The sequence below is a fragment of the Eleutherodactylus coqui genome, chromosome 1 (assembly GCF_035609145.1).
Source record: "Eleutherodactylus coqui strain aEleCoq1 chromosome 1, aEleCoq1.hap1, whole genome shotgun sequence".
Lineage (NCBI taxonomy): Eukaryota > Metazoa > Chordata > Amphibia > Anura > Eleutherodactylidae > Eleutherodactylus > Eleutherodactylus coqui.
Genome location: NC_089837.1, coordinates 528,172,262 through 528,190,048, shown reverse-complemented (window position 1 = coordinate 528,190,048; position 17,787 = coordinate 528,172,262). Strand labels below are relative to the sequence as shown.

Here is a 17,787-nt window from a genome sequence, read left to right as displayed (position 1 = left end):
CTCGATGCATGCAACCCAAAACACAAGGAGGGGAGGGACAGTAGGTGTCCAGACCGTCTTTAGGGAAGGAGAAAGAGACACTACAGATAAGCATGCACCACACCAGTGGCATAAGCACAGAGATACATACAATGACCAGCAATCTCTTTACAAGAGTTGCTGGTATTTATCTGCAGCAGACAAGGGGGGTTGGCTGTTAGAGAACACCACACCCAACAATCTCAATTAACCCCAACCTGTAAATGTGTGCACAAGGAAACCTGTAGAACCACAGGTCCCAGACATCCAACCTTAACAAGACCCTTGATAGGGACCGCCATGTGAAGGGTGTAGAAGTACACTACAGAGAATGGCCTGTAGGGGGCAACAGACAGGCATTCTGGTGCCTGAGACAAGGGAAAACACCCACAAGTGTGGTCAGTAAGGAGGATATAGGTGTTCATTCCTGCTACAGTCAGGGGTGAAGTGGGCTGCAAGCCAGAGAGAGGTCCAGAGAGGGACCTGGGCTGTGAGAGCCAGAGACAGGTCTAGAGAGAGACCTGGACTGACAGCAAGAGGTCTAGAGAGAAACCTGGACACTGAAGAGACTATTCATGTGCCTCAGGAAAGTTGGGTGAAGCATTCCTGAGGAAAACAGAGTGAGTCCTGAGCTGAACACAACTGGGTGAATCTGCGCTGCAGAGCGGGTGAGAACCACAGTTGGACTGTTTATTGAATTATATGAAACAAAAGGACATTTAAGTTTATCTAATGAAGTGCTGAGCTGAAGCCAGATGATGATGCTGTGAAGGTGAAAATAAGTAGCAATTTGGAGTGTAACCCATTGGTGTCCACCTGTGATGTGAGCGAATGATCCCGGGTTGCGACAAGAGTTACCACGGACGAGCGGTGGCACACAACATCACAGCAGTGAATGCACAGCGGCGCTTCCGATGGGGCTCGGAGCGACGGACTGTAAGTGAGTGGAAGCAAGTGTTGTGAACAAATGAATCATAGCACACCATCTTCTGATCGGATGGCGGCACTTGGGTGTGGTGGTTGTCTGGAGAGCGGTTTTTATCTGACGGCATCGTCCCAACAGTGAGGTTTGGAGGGGTTTCTGTTATGGTGTGGGGGTGTCTCTGCTAGTAAGGGCTAGGACCATCAGTTATAGTGAAGTCCACCCTCATCGCGAATGGGCACAGGGATATCCCGGTCAATGTGGCATCACCTCCCCTGTGGTAATACTCTGGTACCGCTCCATGTCTCCACCAAGATGATGGAGCGCCATGTCATACGGCCGCAGTATGGGGGAGCAGAGCGTGTGCAGACTTCATTGGCCGCCCAATGACTCTCCAAATCTGATAGATCCAACTTAAACCTGTTCTTTATTGCTAGCATACAGTTGGCTGACAATTCGATCTCCTCTCCCATATACATACACCCACGTCTCAGTGGTCTACAGCGGCCCGTGGCGCTCCAGCTGTTGCATAACTACAACTCCCAGCATGCACTGACAGCCGGAGGCAGGTTTGAGGCTACAAGTCCCCTCTAGTACCGCTATACTTGCTTTGCTGTCCCAGGTGCTGACCGGCTGTAGTCGTTGTACTGTGCCCGCTGCCCCCTTGTAGGGGCCATGTCTTGGCATTGGACCCTCTAGCAGCCCCCTTCTCCGGCACCGCAGAATCCATCCCTTCCTTTCTATAACAATGTCTCCAAAAAGTAAAAGTTGCAAAATAACAGAATTCTCATAATTGTCGCAAATCTCTACCTCATAAGGAAACCTAGAGGTCACATGACAACCAAGGTCACCCAGCATTTTACGGTCACCGCCACATGTCCACAGGTCACTGAGGACTTACATCCTAAAAGTTGCATAGGGCTAGAATACTGCGCCTCCTGTGGCAGAAGAAGAGCAGGCACCCAGGAAGTGAAGGAGTTACCTGCGGCAGCGACTCGGCGTCCTCCTGTCATCGGTCCGTCTGTCACAATCCACTGAAAGTGAAAGTTTTCCTCCTTGGGCGGAGCGCAGGCTCATGATGCAAGCTGGTAATTACAGCCGCGCCGTCCCAGCGCCTCACAGACCTCGGATTCATCGCTTATTTTGACTCAATCTTTCTTAATTTAGAAGTGTGAGGTTAACAAAATACACATGTGGTGGAGCCACCCCAGAGGACGCGGGCGGGCCCGCACCAAGGGTCCAAGGAAAACACCAGCACAGGCAGCGGCTCGTCGTCTGTTGTACCAGATCCTCTTCAGTCTCAGGATCCCTGCTGCCTGTCAGTGACTGGGGACATCGGGATTGCAGCAGAAGGGGAATTTCTTCTGCTTTCTTCCCTTCTTCAGTTTAACCCCTGCAGCCTATTTAGGTTTTTTCACTTTTTCCAAAAACAGTTGTTTTTTTTTCACGGTGCAAATATTTATTTTTGTATCGCTGTATTAACCTTTTTTCTCTTCCCATGGCCGGCGCTCTGGGGGGGGCTTTTTTTTTGTAGGTTTTATTGCAGACCTGCGGGTTTTGGTGTGGCGCTCCTGAGTTGCGGGTTTTGGTGAGGCGCTCCCCAGCTGCGGGTTTTGGTGAGGCGCTCCCCAGCTGCGGGTTTTGGTGAGGCGCTCCCCAGCTGCGGGTTTTGCTGCGTCCTGCGGTGTAATTCCGGCCCATGTGAAAGTCCCTTATGCCGAATGCACACGGCCGGATTTGCATTGCGGAATCCGGGACGGGCGACCTCCTCGGGATTCTGCAGCACGTGCCGGCCAGAAGCATGCGATGTAAAAGCGGGTTTTTACCCCAATGAGCGGAAATCTATTGCGATTTTCTCCTTGCGGGTGGAAAATCGCAGCAAGTTCTATTTTGAGCCGATTCTGTGCAGACGGCTTTCACTGAAGTCGATGGAAGCCGTCCGACCCGCGGCCGTCCGCCATCATCAGTCTCTATTCCTCTATAACCAGTTGTATTTCGCAATATCAGAATACCGTATTATCCAAAACTTTTTAAAAAGTGGAGAGAAAAAGGCGTTTTGTTCTTCCGGTGTTCACGATGCAGTAAAGTGACGGTATCTTTATTGTGCCGGTCAGTGCTTAAAAAAATAAAATGCCCTTTAAAAAATTGGGCCGCCATCTTTTGACTCAATAACTTTTTTTATTCTTCCGCCGATCGGGTTGTCTGAGGGGCGTCTTTTGCGGGTGATCTGTAGTTTTTATTGATACAATTTTGTGGTGCCACTAGTAGTGGCCCCAGTATTAATAGTGGCCCTCAGTAGTAATAGGGGACTCAGTAGTAATAGTGGCCCCCATAGTGGCCCTCAGTAGTAATAGGGGACCCAGTAGTAATAGTGGCCCCCATAGTGGCCCTCAGTAGTAATAGGGGACCCAGTAGTAATAGTGGCCCCAGTAGTAATTGTGGCCCCCATAGTGGCCCTCAGTAGTAATAGGGGACCCAGTAGTAATAGTGGCCCCCATAGTGGCCCCAGTAGTTATAGGGGACCCAGTAGTAATAGTGGCCCTCAGTGGTAATAGGGGACCCAGTAGTAATAGTGGCCCCCATAGTGGCCCCAGTAGTTATAGGGGACCCAGTAGTAATAGTGGCCCTCAGTGGTAATAGGGGACCCAGTAGTAATAGTGGCCCCAGTAGTAATTGTGGCCCCCATAGTGGCCCTCAGTAGTAATAGGGGACCCAGTAGTAATAGTGGCCCCCATAGTGGCCCCAGTAGTAATAGGGGACCCAGTAGTAATAGTGGCCCCCATAGTGGCCCTCAGTGGTAATAGGGGACCCAGTAGTAATAGTGGCCCCAGTAGTAATTGTGGCCCCCATAGTGGCCCTCAGTAGTAATAGTGGCCCCAGTAGTAATAGTGGCCCCCTTAGTGGCCCCAGTAGTAATAGTGGCCCCAGTAGTAATAGTAGCCCCCATAGTGGCCCCAGTAGTAATAGGGGACCAAGTAGTAATAGTGGTCCCCATAGAGGTCCCAGTAGTAATAGTGGCCCCCTTAGTGGCCCCAGTAGTAACAGTGGCCCCAGTAATAGCCACCACCGGACCAAATCTGCGGACTGATAGACTGACTGAGTGAAATGCCATCAAAACTAAGGTTGCCTTATACTATGGGCAAGATAGATGTATGGGGGGGGGGGGGGGTAACTGCAGGCAACTGGGAAGATGGAACAATGCCTTCAGCGCCACCTCAGGCACTGACTTGCAGGAATGCTACCTTCTAATAGGTGGCGCTGCAGAGGCATTGTTACTCAGAGGAGCTGCATGGCCTTATAAGTCTCCTCACACCCACTAGATGCTCTCCCTAAGGAGAAACTGTTCCCCTCCGAACACAGCAGCCAATCAGGACCCCAATAACGGTACATCTGTATATACAGTATGATACAAAGTATCATCACTGATCACTGTGCGGCTCGTTAGTACCGGCACTGTTAACAAACACTATTAATCGTTAGTTTCACATGACTTTGCTTCTAGCTGATTGATTCTAGCGCCGTTTTATGGTAACATCCGCGTTGTTCGCTTCTCATTTATTCGCCTCTGTCGCAGTTTTCGCTTAGTCCATTTATAGGACCATAAAGCCGAGTTTGTGCTTCCATAAACCTCTTACTTCCTGCTGAACGCTGCATCCTGATTTATCTGTTTGTTCCCCATCACGGGGCGTCTGTTTATGTTACTCTTCACAAAAACAAAAAGAAACGTGATGAAAATGAGGACGTGAAACCCCAGCGGCAGCGCCGGCCGTCCCTGATGTCACCTCCACCAAAGGGCAGAAAATCAGAAGGAAGTGCGTGACTGACGGAGGGGATTCTCCTTGTGAAGTAGTTACGAACAAACTTTATTAACTTTTCCTGGGATTGAAAAAGGGCTAATGCGGTCAAAGGGGCCGTCCGTAAAAATGTATCTATTTCTTACATAACGAGCCGCCGATCTATACACTGAACGATTGCTGTAAGAGGGCACTGCAGTCGGGAAAGACCTCCGGAAGATGTGGTGCAGATGGCCAGCTCAGAGGTCCCTGCAGCATTCACCAACCAGGGATTATGGTATCCTGACCAACAGTCCTAGGCCAGCCATGAAAATGCTCTCCAGGCTATGACACCACCGGCCTGGTGACCCCAACTGTGCACCATGTGATACGGTTTCATGCTGTTTACACCAGATGCTGACCCAAAGATCTATGTGATTCAGCAGGAATTGGGACTCATCACTCCAAACTACCTTCTGCCATGTGTCCAAGGTCCATTGACGTCTTCCTAAGCCCATGTGAGGCATTGTTGGCAACAACGTGAGGTCATCAGGGACACTCTTGTTGGTCTTCGGCTACTAAACCCCAGTCAATGCGAGGTACGGCCCATGGTCATTGTGGAAATATGTCTAATTTCCCCACTGCTGAGTCAGCAGGCACTGTGGCACGTGTTGCTGAGATACCAGACGTGCCACCGGACACTCGCCTCTAGGATCAACCACACATGGCCTGCCGCTGAGTGGTCTGTCAGATGTCTTGTGAGTCATCCAGTCTTTCTACCCTCTTAAAACCGCAGTTCAGCAATAGCCAACAAGTGCGATTGTTCCAGAAATACTGATACCACACCTTAGGGGACCAACAATCTGCCCAAAGTTACTCGAGTCACCATAATTACCCATGGCAGTGTTGGGAGCCGGGGATCCTGCCCTGAGTCTGTGCAGCCGTGCTGCGGAGTGAGGAGCAGGGGATACTCCATGGTGGCGGAAAGGCAATTGGCATTATTAACCCTACGGGTGTGTGCTCCTCGACAGGAGGATAAAGGCTGAGCTGAATACAAGGATTGGAGAGATCTCTGCCTCCTCCCTTCTGGCAATTGATGTGATACAGAGCGTCCGGAGACTACATTACTGGTCACTGGGTAAGGACTTCTGAGAAACCTGTTACATGGGGAAAAGAGGGTTTAGACTGAAATCCTGGTTACCGGGTGGGAAATTTCAAAAAAGTCCATATACGGGTACTGAACTATTAAACCACCATACCGCTAACACGCATCCTCTAATACAGACCATACAGGGCCGCGAGTCACGCCAAAACGGGGCTTAAATGTTTTATCCGATTTCTTTTTAAGTTTCATTAAAGTTTGTAACTGAAAGCATACATGTCGGCTTCGGGACCCTGCGTTATCTATCCTCCGAACCTCTGTGATACAGACACCAACCCAGACCACCGGGAAAACGCTGAGTCAGATAGCAGGGCCCCCTCCCAACAATCACACTGTCCTCTCAGCAGGCAGAGATTGTACAGGCCCTAGCTGGCCATGTGATGCTGTGCTGATGGGATTATTACCACAGCAAAGAGAAAGCAGGGGAAAATCTACAAATCAAGATGTGTCTGATAAGTATCAGACAGGAGGCTGCTCTACATGGAAGACATTGCAATATGTAGAAGAGACCTCCAGAGAGTAACAGGCAATCTGGTGAGAAAGGCAGGGATGGAAAATGTGTTTTTGCTGGAGTGACCTTTTAAGAAAGTCCTCCATTAGTTGACATTTTTATTACAGGACACCATTAGATGGGGGGGGGGGGGGTGATTCAGTATTCAGGGGTTCCATAAAACACAAAATGCATAGTGGTCTAGGGTAAAGGAGCGGTTAATGTTGATGTGGTTTTGGATGGTGGTCCAGGATTGTTATGCGTAACACCGAAGATCCCTGGAAGGCTGCAGTGATGGAGTAACCAATTCTAGTGCTAGGAGCGCGAACAGTGACTGCGGGCCAGAAGGTCCCAGTTAGGGGGGAGTTGCCCTTTAATGCATATCTGTTTATAGTCTTTGCAGAAGTTCCATCTTGCAGGGCTTCAGAGCAGAAGTCATTTTGCTATCATGTAACCTTCTGAACATTTGCAGAGAACAGTATAGCATATTGTAACACATTTCATCAAGGCTGACCTCCAGCCGCCTCCACCGACGCTGCCGAATTCCATCTCGGCTCCTTTCTTTCCTTGTCGGCAGGATTCCTCTGATACGATTTGCTCAATAAGGCAAACACATAACAATAGTGATTTCCATTTGCACCCATCGGCGGGATTTATGGAGTGCTGACCGCGAAAACCCATCAGCTGAGCTCAGCGCTTCTTCTTTTTATGGTTCAATTACTTTTTACTGACTTTTTTGTCTGCCAGTTAAGAAAAGAGAGAAGAAATATATGTTATGGAGGTAAGCAAGATGGAAAGATGGGAGATGATGCAGAGGGGCCTGTTTACATGGACCGGCATGTCATCTAACGAGCTAAGCACTCTGGGCTAATTGCAACAAATTAATGAAGACCTCTGCACCTTGTAATACGATTGTCGCATCTGACAGCAACTCCGTGCGCTAAACTGAGACTTACCCCCGCTATGACCTGACAGAGGGTGGAGCAATAGTGTAAGCCAATCAGAGCTGATATACGGTAGATGATGTCACTGCGGTCTGGTAACGGATGATGCGATGCAGGGGATCCCGCATCCAAACCAGCTAGATGTGATGAATTAGCCCCATGACTAACCCATTACAGGGCGGCCCATACTGAGGATGATGAATAGGTAGATATGAGATGAAGGACAGATATCCGTTTTGTCCGGGATCATTAGTTTCTTCTTCTCCAGTTGGCTCTTCTATAATGACCCATTAGTTTTCCCTCCACCTCGGAGACGTCTGTGATTCCACCATATCGGTGTATGATTTGCACTTTCTTTGCAGAAGGCCGATGCTGTAATAAATACCGGGATGCATTGATCAGCGGCAGCGTATAACGTACGGCTAGTGGAGCGCGGCGCACATCCACTTCTACCCATTTATCCACCGATGTATCATCCAGGGGAAACTTTCTGGCTAGGACTTGGTACAAAAATCCTGGTAAAGCGAGGACGTTCTCCGCTGCGGACCCCCAGAGGCTTAGTAATGGCGGCATCCCGCCATCAGTGTGCCATCACGGAGCTCCCTGCAATGTGGCCGGCGAGCTTTACCCCCCCCTTAATGTACAGACGAAGAAACCTTCAATCTAAACCCATCGCATTCCACTCAAAATGTCACATGAAACCGATTGCCTTCCCAGCCGTAACAGCGGAACGGAAGGACATAAAGGAATACAAAGCAGTACTTACCTAGAATCTCCCTCTGCTCTGGCACCGCCGGTATGTGCCCCCCTGCCAGTCTTTTCCACCAGGGCTGCAGTGGTGATGTACCTGTACACCCACATGACCACTGCAGCCAATCTCCCATGGCATGAAGCGTAGATGGCACCCTGTGCAGAATTCTTTTCCGTATTCCCCACCACCACCACATACCACAACCAAGCTCATAACATAAATACAGCACCAGAACCAAGCCCTGTACATAGATACACCAGCAGAGCAAAGCAATTAGGTTGCAGGGTGCCCATAGGCTGACAGCGGCATCTCAGAACATCAGCGCCAGGAGGAGGATTCATGTAGAGTTATGACGCTGCTGACAGAGGATGAAGATCATATGGCCAGGTAGACCACAGCCTACATTCACCTGTGCCCTCCTACAAGCTGACAGCCGGCGCCCTGTGCAACCATATGGGTTCTGCATAGCGAAGGCCAATAATAATTACCTGTGATGCCTATATACTAGTAGGCCATGTGAGCTATATACATAACATCTGACATCCTCCTCCGACCCCTTTCAGTGATCAGTTGTTTCTGTCCGCAGGATCCCCTTTCGCTGGATGTTTTCCTCGATCGCGCCATTCTTGGTATACTCCCCACACTGTTACATGAGAAACCCCCCGCAGTGAGCCCCCGGCTAGTCCAGCACCGATGACCGGCCTTGTTGGACGGCGCTCAGATAGCTGGATTGTCCTTTCTAATTTGGGTTCACACTGAAACTGATCTATGGAAAACGTGTCATGTGACTTTATGCCGCACTCCGGGTAATTTCCATATAGGAAGCGCCAATCGTGAGAGCGCCGGGGGCTGTAATAAAGGGGCGGCCGGGGTAGATTACAGCAGGGAGATTACAGAAAGAAATGTTTTTTACTTGTTAGAAAACTATGACTAAGTTCGGATTATTTGTTCTCCGACGCCCCAGCGGGATGACAGCGGCAGAGGAGGCCTTGTATTACACCATGCAATAAGAACGTGCTGACGCTACAACATAATCCGAGGTACGCGCTCGCCTCCGTCAGGATACACTCCACATGACTTGTTACACTCTTCTCCCACAAGGTCCTGGCAGCCGCTCAGGTCTGTTGTGTCCCCCCCCCCAAGGTCCTGGCAGCCGCTCAGGTCTGTTGTCCCCCCCCCCCCCCAAGGTCCTGGCAGCCGCTCAGGTCTGTTGTCCCCCCCCCCCCCCCCCCCCAAGGTCCTGGCAGCCGCTCAGGTCTGTTGTCCTCGTCGTCTTCCAGCAGGTAAAAGATCCAGAAGAAAACTATTGTTTGTTACTAAAATATCATCTAATGTAATAAATGGAGTCTGAGAGGGAAGAGCCAAAGAAAGTCCATGACAACCAACCAACAGCAAGGAGAACAAAGTATCTTCTGAAGTTGGGCAATAGGTGAGGCGATGCAGTAGGAGGAGGGCATGGGGGAGGGGAGGAGGTCTGCTGTAACTCATCGTAGAAGCCAGTACTTAATACACCCTAACGAAAGAAATGGAAGGGTCACCCCAAGAATGGTGGCCCCGCGCAGGACCTGATGGACTCTGATGAAGCTTCTTTTATTTTATATATCGGGTGCCAAGAACGTTCTCACTCGTTCCCTAGGGGGCAGGCTTAGCCCTCACACTTTCCCGTATCCTAGGGGCAGTCTTCTTCACATCACCAACGCATCAGGGAGGGGAAGGAGCCTCAGCCATAGCCTCACCGTAATGGCGCCCGGCGTCAGTTGTCTTCCGCTCCCAGCAGCTGCTCTGTAGAGACCAGGAGTGCAGCATAAAGTCACGTGGCAGGTTTTCCGTGGATCAGTTTCAGTGTGAATCTACATCAGATGGGAAAATCCAGCGATCGGAGCAACTTCCCACGCCGGTCATCGGTGCTAGACTAGCCGGGGTCTCACTGCCAACCCCGGGGGGGATTACTCATGTAACGGGGTGGAGAGTATACAGGGAATGGCGCGATTGGGGGAAACTTCTAGTGAAAGGGGATCCTGGGGACGGAAACAACTCATCCCTGAAAGGGGTCGGAGGAGGATGTCAGGAATCGTTCTGACCAACAGGCTGCACAGTCAGCTGAATACAACGCTGGAGCTCCAACGAACGTGTCCGAACGCACAACTCGCCGTTCCTCCGCACGAATGCTATAACAGCGGGCGACCAGTTCCAGCGTCATTGTGTCTAAGAGAAAACAGAAAGACTCCAGCGGGCAAAAGTGCGCAAAACTTGTATCACTGAGCAGCGGAGAAACATCTCCTAGTCAGATGGGTGCAGATTTATGTTGCTGATGGGAGGTCAGAATTTGGTGCAAGCAGCATGAATTGCTGACCCCTTCCTGTCAGCCGGTCAGAACATGTCAGCACTGCCATCTAATCTGCGGCAACTACAAGAAGCTTCCTGTCCGCAGGGGCCGATATTCCTGAAGACCAAATTTACACCACGACGAATTGCTGCGGTTCTGATAATCAAAGGTGTCCAACGCTACTAGAGGGGGGGGGGGGGGTGTAATAAAAGGACCATCAGGGTATATACAGTAGTAAATCTCTGAACAGAAGCATCTACTGACATGAGGCGGGGGTCTTCACAAGGATTTGGGGGAGTTTCCCTGTATGTTAATCCAGTGTGTCCTATTCACAATACTGGGGGGAGACGCAGTACTTGTGGTGGGGTATATATATATATGTGTGTGTGTGTTAATCTACGCTGTAAGGAGGGACTATTGGCACTATGATAAGGGATCTTTGGCGCGGTATGAGGGCATCGCTGGCATCATGTAAGGGGTGATGGTTGACACCGGGGCGCTGCAGTCATTCCGCCGGACCCCCTTACATTGCACTTTGAGTGCCCGCAGCCTAGGGGGTACACGAGGGGGTCTCAGCCTCTACTCCATCCCAAACTCCAGTTGGACTGTATGTAGTCCCATAGAAGCCACCTACAGGGGTCCTTGAGAGGCAGATCCAGCGCAGTCATCTCTGGGGTCAGTCGGGCCCTCCGGGCCCCCCGCCCTGTATCACCGCACTGCGGACCTCCTTTCTGCACTTTCTTCCTTCTCATTGTTTCCAAATGATGTGATTTTGCAGGAAATCTTCCCCCTCGCTGGTTTAGCTGCAGCCGCTCATTAGGAATCGTCAGAGGCGCATGCTGACTGCGGCTCCTGACTGACACTGAGGAGCATCTGACAGAATTGGAAATGCCTCCGCAGCAAACTTCAATGGGGGTTAGGGGTGGGGGGGCTCTATAGATCTGCAGCGAACCATCATCTGTGGAAGGCTCCGCCGTGAGCTCCCAGAAGTCCCTCCGACATCCAGGATCCCGCGCTGCCAAAATAACATCATTCCTACAACGTCTGCCTTTAACCCCTTAGTGACGCGGCCTATTTTGGACCCAAAGATGTGACGATCTTTAGGGGGATTTTCATGCCCACTTTTTTAAAGCCACAACGCCACGGCCGGATGAGGGGGGGGGGGGGTTTATGTAGTGCTTATTGGTACCGTATTTTGGGTACGTGTCATGTGATACATAACTTTTATTCATTTTATTTGGGGGGCAGGGAGAAAAAAACATCACTTCTACCATAGTAAATCCTGCAGCGTGAGGCCTCGTGTCCACGGGGGGATCTGAAGCGGGGGTCTGCCTCCGGATTCCACAGCAATACCCATCCATAGACCGCTATGGAAACGATTCCTCATGCAAACGAGCAGAAACCAATAGCGGTTTCTGATCGAGATGAACGATCCCAGCATGCTCCGTTTTTCCTGCGGTTCCCACACAGATTGCTTCCATTGAAGTTAAGAGAAGCCGTCCGACTTGCAGCTCGTCGCAACTGACATTACAGACGGCCCATGGGAAGAGCGGGAGAGTTAAAAACAAAAATCAATACTGTGCCTCGGCGGAACTCCCCATGTGGAATCTGCGCCCGCGGACATGAGGCCTAAATGACAGGATACATTTTTCTGTGGGTCGGTACGATTACGATGATACCGAAATGATAAACATACATTTTTAGGGTTTTTCCACTTTTGCACAATAAAAGCCTTTCTTTTGGGAATATATATATATCGCATCACTGCATTCAAGGTACAAAAACTGTTTTCACGCGGACGGAGCTCCTGCTTTTGCGTGACGAGCCGTAGCTTTATGTAGAGCTATGGAGTCCAGCGGCAGGACGAATACCAATACGGGGATGCGAGAGAATGCGCAGCCGCTGCGGGGACGCCAATAATCCACTAATCGCACAGAAGTGGGGAAACAACGTCACTAAAGGTTACTCTTCCATCTTTAGAACAAGAACAGACAACGTTTCCACCTCCACGGTCTTCCTTCCTCTTCCTTTCTCCAGCTTCCTCCTTCTCTCTTCCTCCTCCTTCTTCATCTGATTACAGCAGTTTTTCGTTTTACTCCTTTTGCACAATAGAAACTATTTGACAAGATGAATGTTTTGTCTTTGCGTGTCTATATTCGGAGCTCGTTAGCGCTCCCCTCACCGTGCGGCGCTCGTTTGTCACAGGATTGCTTCCCTTGGTTCCATCTTGCAGGATCAGATCGCGTTTTATTCGCCTTTCATTCTGATTTTTAGGAAGCAGGATGAACAAAAAACAGCAATTAATTATGAATCTTTCTAATTAGCTTTTTATGGCATTTACCAAGTGGGTTAAATCTATAGTTTGGATCGTTATGGTTATACGGGTGTGCCGATACCGATTATGGGGACTTTACTAGTCTGTTCTTCTGTAATCATTTTTTTTTATTAGGAATTAAGGCTTTTGTATTTTTTTTTTTCATTTTACTTTTTTTTTAGTCCCACTAGAGCAGGACTGCACACTAATTTCACCGAGGGCCACATCAGCCTTATGGTTGCCCGATTGTAAGTGTGTGTGGGGGGGAGGGGGGGGGGGTCAGTGGTCACAGAGCCTGCACTGCCACCGCTGGAGGCTGTGTGGGTGGAATGCCCATTGGGTTGCTGCACGGTTGGTGGGCCACATGGAATAAGGTGGTGGGCTGGGTTTGGCCTGCCCGCACTGGTGTAACTATAGTTAATCCAGGGGATGCAGTAGCACCCGGGCCCAGGAGCCTTGGGGGCCCATAAGGCCTCTCTTCTCCATACAGGGGTCCAGTACTATGAATAAAGCATTATAGTTGGGGCCCCTGTTACAGGTTTTGCATTGGGGCCCAGGAGCTTCATGTTATGCTTCTGCCTGTGTGCCTTGTGTTTCACACTTGTGCAGTAGGGAAACTTGACCAAGTATGAGCCTGATTCTTCAACAGTACACAGCAATACTTCTGCATTGCAGTATATTATGCTTGTCACTGTACGGCCCTGTTCACACGGGGAGCATTCGCCATGGATTTCCTATAAATTTTCCATGCAGAAAATCTGCTTACATAGATCTGTGGCTGCTGCTGCGGATTTGCTGTGGATTTTGGGGCAGATTTCAGCTTTTCCATTAAAGTCTAATGCAGAAATCCACATGTTTTCTGTATCAAGAGCTCAGCTTGACCTGCTGTGGATTTAATTCTGCACCGCAGGACTCAGGCTGCCTTCACGCGGGCAAGAAAATCATGCGAGATTTGTGTGTTGCGAGATGCCTACACCTCCCACCAACATGACTGGGGTTGTAGCTGAGCGATATTTACCTGCATGGCCGCGCGATGCAATGTGGGAAACAAATCGCAGCATGTTCTATCTCCCTGCATGCACTCGCATCGCAGCGCCCAGTGTCTTCAGTGGGGCCGGCGGCAGCTTTACCCCACCTGCTACGGTGCAAGCGATGCAAGGTCTCCAGTGAAAACAATGGAAGTAACGGATCGCTGCGGGCGTCAGCTGTGCTCCCCGAAGTGATGCAAGGCTGTTTTGACATAATAATGCCTCACATCCTCAGGGAATTCATATGTTGGCGAGCACAATATGGGGCTGTGATTCGCAGCCCTATATCACGCTCACCCGCGTGAAGTCAGCCTAAGGCTGCAGGTCCACGGGTGATGATCCGCTGGCTGGTCACGCTGGGTGAAGCTTTCCATGGGGTTGCTATAGAAAGTGTAGCACCGGCGTCCACGAGCGGAGAATCATAGCGATTCCCCACTCGCAGGATCTAAATCGCGGTGAGCCTATCTCTAGTAATATTCCGCCTCGGCCGTGGACAGGGGGCCTGAGCGTTCTTTTCTTGCAGCGTCTGGATGAGGTTTTTACAGCGTCGTCCACATTGCTGCTCATTGTCAGTGCAGATAATCTGATGGAAAATCCACAGCAAACCTCCCCAGCGCAAACATGGCCAAAAGCTGGGGGACGTTGGATTGGCCTCAGGCTATGTTCACATGGCGGACTTGATTCTGCATTATTACCGTTAATGGAAATCCACGATATAGTCCTTACAGCGCCGGGGTAACTACATGCAGATTTCTAATCCACATTGAAGGAAAAAAGTAGAGCCGTCCCCTCTCAGTGCAGAGTCCATACTAAAGCCGTACTGGCAAGTCTTCACACAGATTTTCCCCATTGAACAGGACTCAATCCGAATGTCCATCTACATGATGTTGGTACGTCTGTCTGTCTGTTCTGCCCTAGAGGATGATGGTTTTATTTCTGTGTGGGTTTCAGACAGTTACAGAGCAAAATCTGCAGCTCTCCGTGCAAAATCTATAGAATCCGAGAATAATAGAGTTGGACGGGACCTCCCAGGTCATCGGGTCCGACCCCCTGCTCAGTGCAGGATCACTAAATCATCCCAGACAGATGTCTGTCCAGCCTTTGTTTGAACACTTCCATTGTAGGAGAACTCCCCACCTCCCGTGGCAACCTGTTCCACTCATTGATCCCCCTCGCTGTCTAATATCTAATCTTTGTCTCCTCCCTTTCCTTTTCATTGCCGGCGGTAAAGAAAAACCACCAAAAACGGAGGTCCGGTATAGTTCTCCACACGGGGAGTAACTGCGCGCTTTATTGCAGGTTACATGCCATTTTATAACCCTTGCTGTGTCACTAGGAATGTGTGACTGTCTTACTGTCCTATTGGCTCAAATCCAGCGCATATCCATATATGTAATGTCCCGCAGTTCCGCCTGAGGCAGTGATAGTCATATAGGCAGTTAACTTAACCATTATCAAGGTGAGACACTTCCAGTTTCCAGTCTTTTTGCAAGAAGTTACGTAGTCAGGCATTCTGTCCTTGTTGGCTTCAGATTGCATCTCTCTGCCTTGCAAAACTCTGGTGTAATATCTACTCAATTATCATTAAGGTCCATATTAAGTTTTCCCCATGACATCATGACAGCATACACCTGGAGGTCGCTCACCTGCTGACCTGATGGGACAGGAAGAGGCAGAGCATAAAAGAAACCTCCCCTCCCCCAAACACCAGTGCTTTTCCTGTCCCCTCAGGACAGCAGCGGCAGAGCTCCAGCGATGCTGTCCCATGCCGGAGGTTCCAGGGCTTACCGGTGAGCGGCGGCATCTCTCCTGGCAGCCCTGGTTGCCCCAGTGGGAAGTACCTCATCTGGGAGCTAACCGGGGACTGCGTTGGCCTGGGTCCAAGTACGGGCTTTCCGGCACCACTGCGGCCGTCATTTAGGCGGCGGCCGCCATCTCTGGGTCCAGGGCCGAGCTGCAGCATTCCTCCAGGGGGTGTGGCCTCGGCGGAGCACCGGGAGTGACGTGGTGACGTCAGATGCTCCACAAGGGGGCGTGGCCTATCAGAAAGTGGGCCTGGCTTAGCGCGGCTGGCGCCGAATTCAATTTTTAGAGCTCCTCTGCACCAGGGAAGCAGCTGGTGTTTCTTCACGCCGGGGAATCGATGCTAAGTACAGGAGTTGATCCCACAAGCGCAGGATGTCGGCTAGAGAGGACCCAGAGAATCTCCAAACTGTAAGTGGTCCAGTGGGCCCACCTACAGACACCTGCACTACATACACTTCCTTACTAACAGAGTTCTCCCTTGTCATTTCAGGACAGGGATACTCAAAAACCTAGGGAGGCTAGGAGGAGAAGTAAAAAGTGTCCAGTGTGCTTGGCCAAACTCGACGACTCCTACACCAAAACATTATGTGCCGTTTGTTCTGCAAAAGTTCTGCAGGAGGAAAAATCTTCCCTTATGTCCAAAATTCGGTCGGTCGTCCGGGAAGAAGTTCAGTCTTCCCTCTTGGACCTCCAACCTGGGCCCTCAGGGGTTACACGAAGGTCTGCTCCGGCTGTGTCAGAGTCCGACTCTGACATGGCGGAAGATTTGGAGTTTGATAATCTTGGGGAAGTGTTGCAGGAGGAGAAAAAGTACCTTTTTTCCACCGCTGACATGGATCAGCTTTTAAAAGCTGTACGTAGAACCATGCAGGTGGAGGAAGATGTGCAGCAACCCCGCACGGCGCAAGATGATATGTTTGCGGGATTGCTTCCACAACGGAAATCTTCGTTTCCTGTAAATGCCACACTCAGTGGGATTGTGTGGATCAGGCTCCGCTAATCCCTAGGGAGTTCAAGGAGCGCCTTTTATTTGCGAGAGACGAGGTGGCGTTTCTGGACGAAATGCCGAAAGTAGATGCGGCTATCGCTATGGTGTCCAGGAAGTCTGGATTACCATTTGAAGATACGTCCCACTTAAAGGACTCCTTGGACAATAAAGTGGACATGACCATGCGTAAGGCCTGGTCCACGTCCAGCCTTATTATAAAATCCAAAATCGCGGCCACTTCTGGGGCTCGCTCCATGGCGGTCTGGCTGGATCAGCTCGCGTCCCTAATTGACCAAAAAGCCTCCCGGGAAGAGTTTGCGAGCAGCATCCCTCTGCTACAGATGGCAACGGGGTTTCTGGCGGATGCCTCTATGGAAACGGTCCGCTTCAGAGCGCGCACTGCAGCCCTATCCAACACCGCCAGAAGGGCAGTCTGGGTAAAGGAGTGGTCAGGGGACTTAACATCCAAAACCAAGCTGTGTACTCTACCCTTTCGGGGTGCACGCATTTTTGGACTGGACCTGGATCGCCTGCTGGAAAAAGCAGCTGACAAGAACCAGGGACTGCCAGCCATCAGACCGCCCAAGAGACCCTTCACTCCACGTCCCTCATTTACATACGCTGGGAAAGGGAAGACCGGAAGATGGTCTTATCCGAAGGGTGTAAGGGGTAAGACTCTTATTGTTGTCCCTCAGCCCGCATCTTCGTGCCCGGTGGGCGGTAGACTGGCTCGTTTTGCCACTAGTTGGCGTAACATAACGACTAACGAGTGGGTGCTACACCTGGTGGCGGAGGGGTACAAGATCGAACTAGAATCTCGCCCCCTGACAGATTTATTGTAACCTCAATCCAGTCTCCAGCCCTAGAGCAGGCCCTGTTGAGAGGTGTACAGAACCTGCTGGATCTTGGCGCGGTTATCACCGTCCCCAAGAAGGAACGGGGGAAGGGATTTTATTCCCCTCTTTTTCTGGTTCCCAAACCAGACGGCTCCCACCGCACAATAATTAACCTCAAAGAACTGAATAAATTCATTGAGTATAGAAAATTTAAAATGGAGACTATCAGAACTGCAACTCCCCTAATTGCCAGGGATAATGTAATGGCTACAATTGACCTAAAGGATGCTTACTTTCACATCCCTATTTACGCCAACGTGCAAAAGTTCCTGAGGTTTGCGCTGAGAATGGAAGGGGAAATCTGTCACTTTCAGTTTATTTGCCTCCCATTTGGAATTTCCTCTGCTCCGCGGATCTTTTCCAAGGTGG

The 17,787-nt window shown here is 50.4% G+C and overlaps 1 protein-coding gene across 1 annotated transcript in view; it reads right to left on the bottom strand.

Annotated features, from left to right (window-relative positions):
• Positions 1-2,000, bottom strand: part of SLCO2B1 (solute carrier organic anion transporter family member 2B1) — a 149,690-nt gene extending 147,690 nt beyond the window's left edge. Inside the window, exon 1 of the mRNA XM_066588373.1 lies at positions 1,923-2,000. The gene's annotated coding sequence lies outside the window, so the exon portion shown is untranslated. The remainder of the gene's footprint in view (positions 1-1,922) is intronic.
• Positions 2,001-17,787: the final 15,787 nt, after the last annotated feature.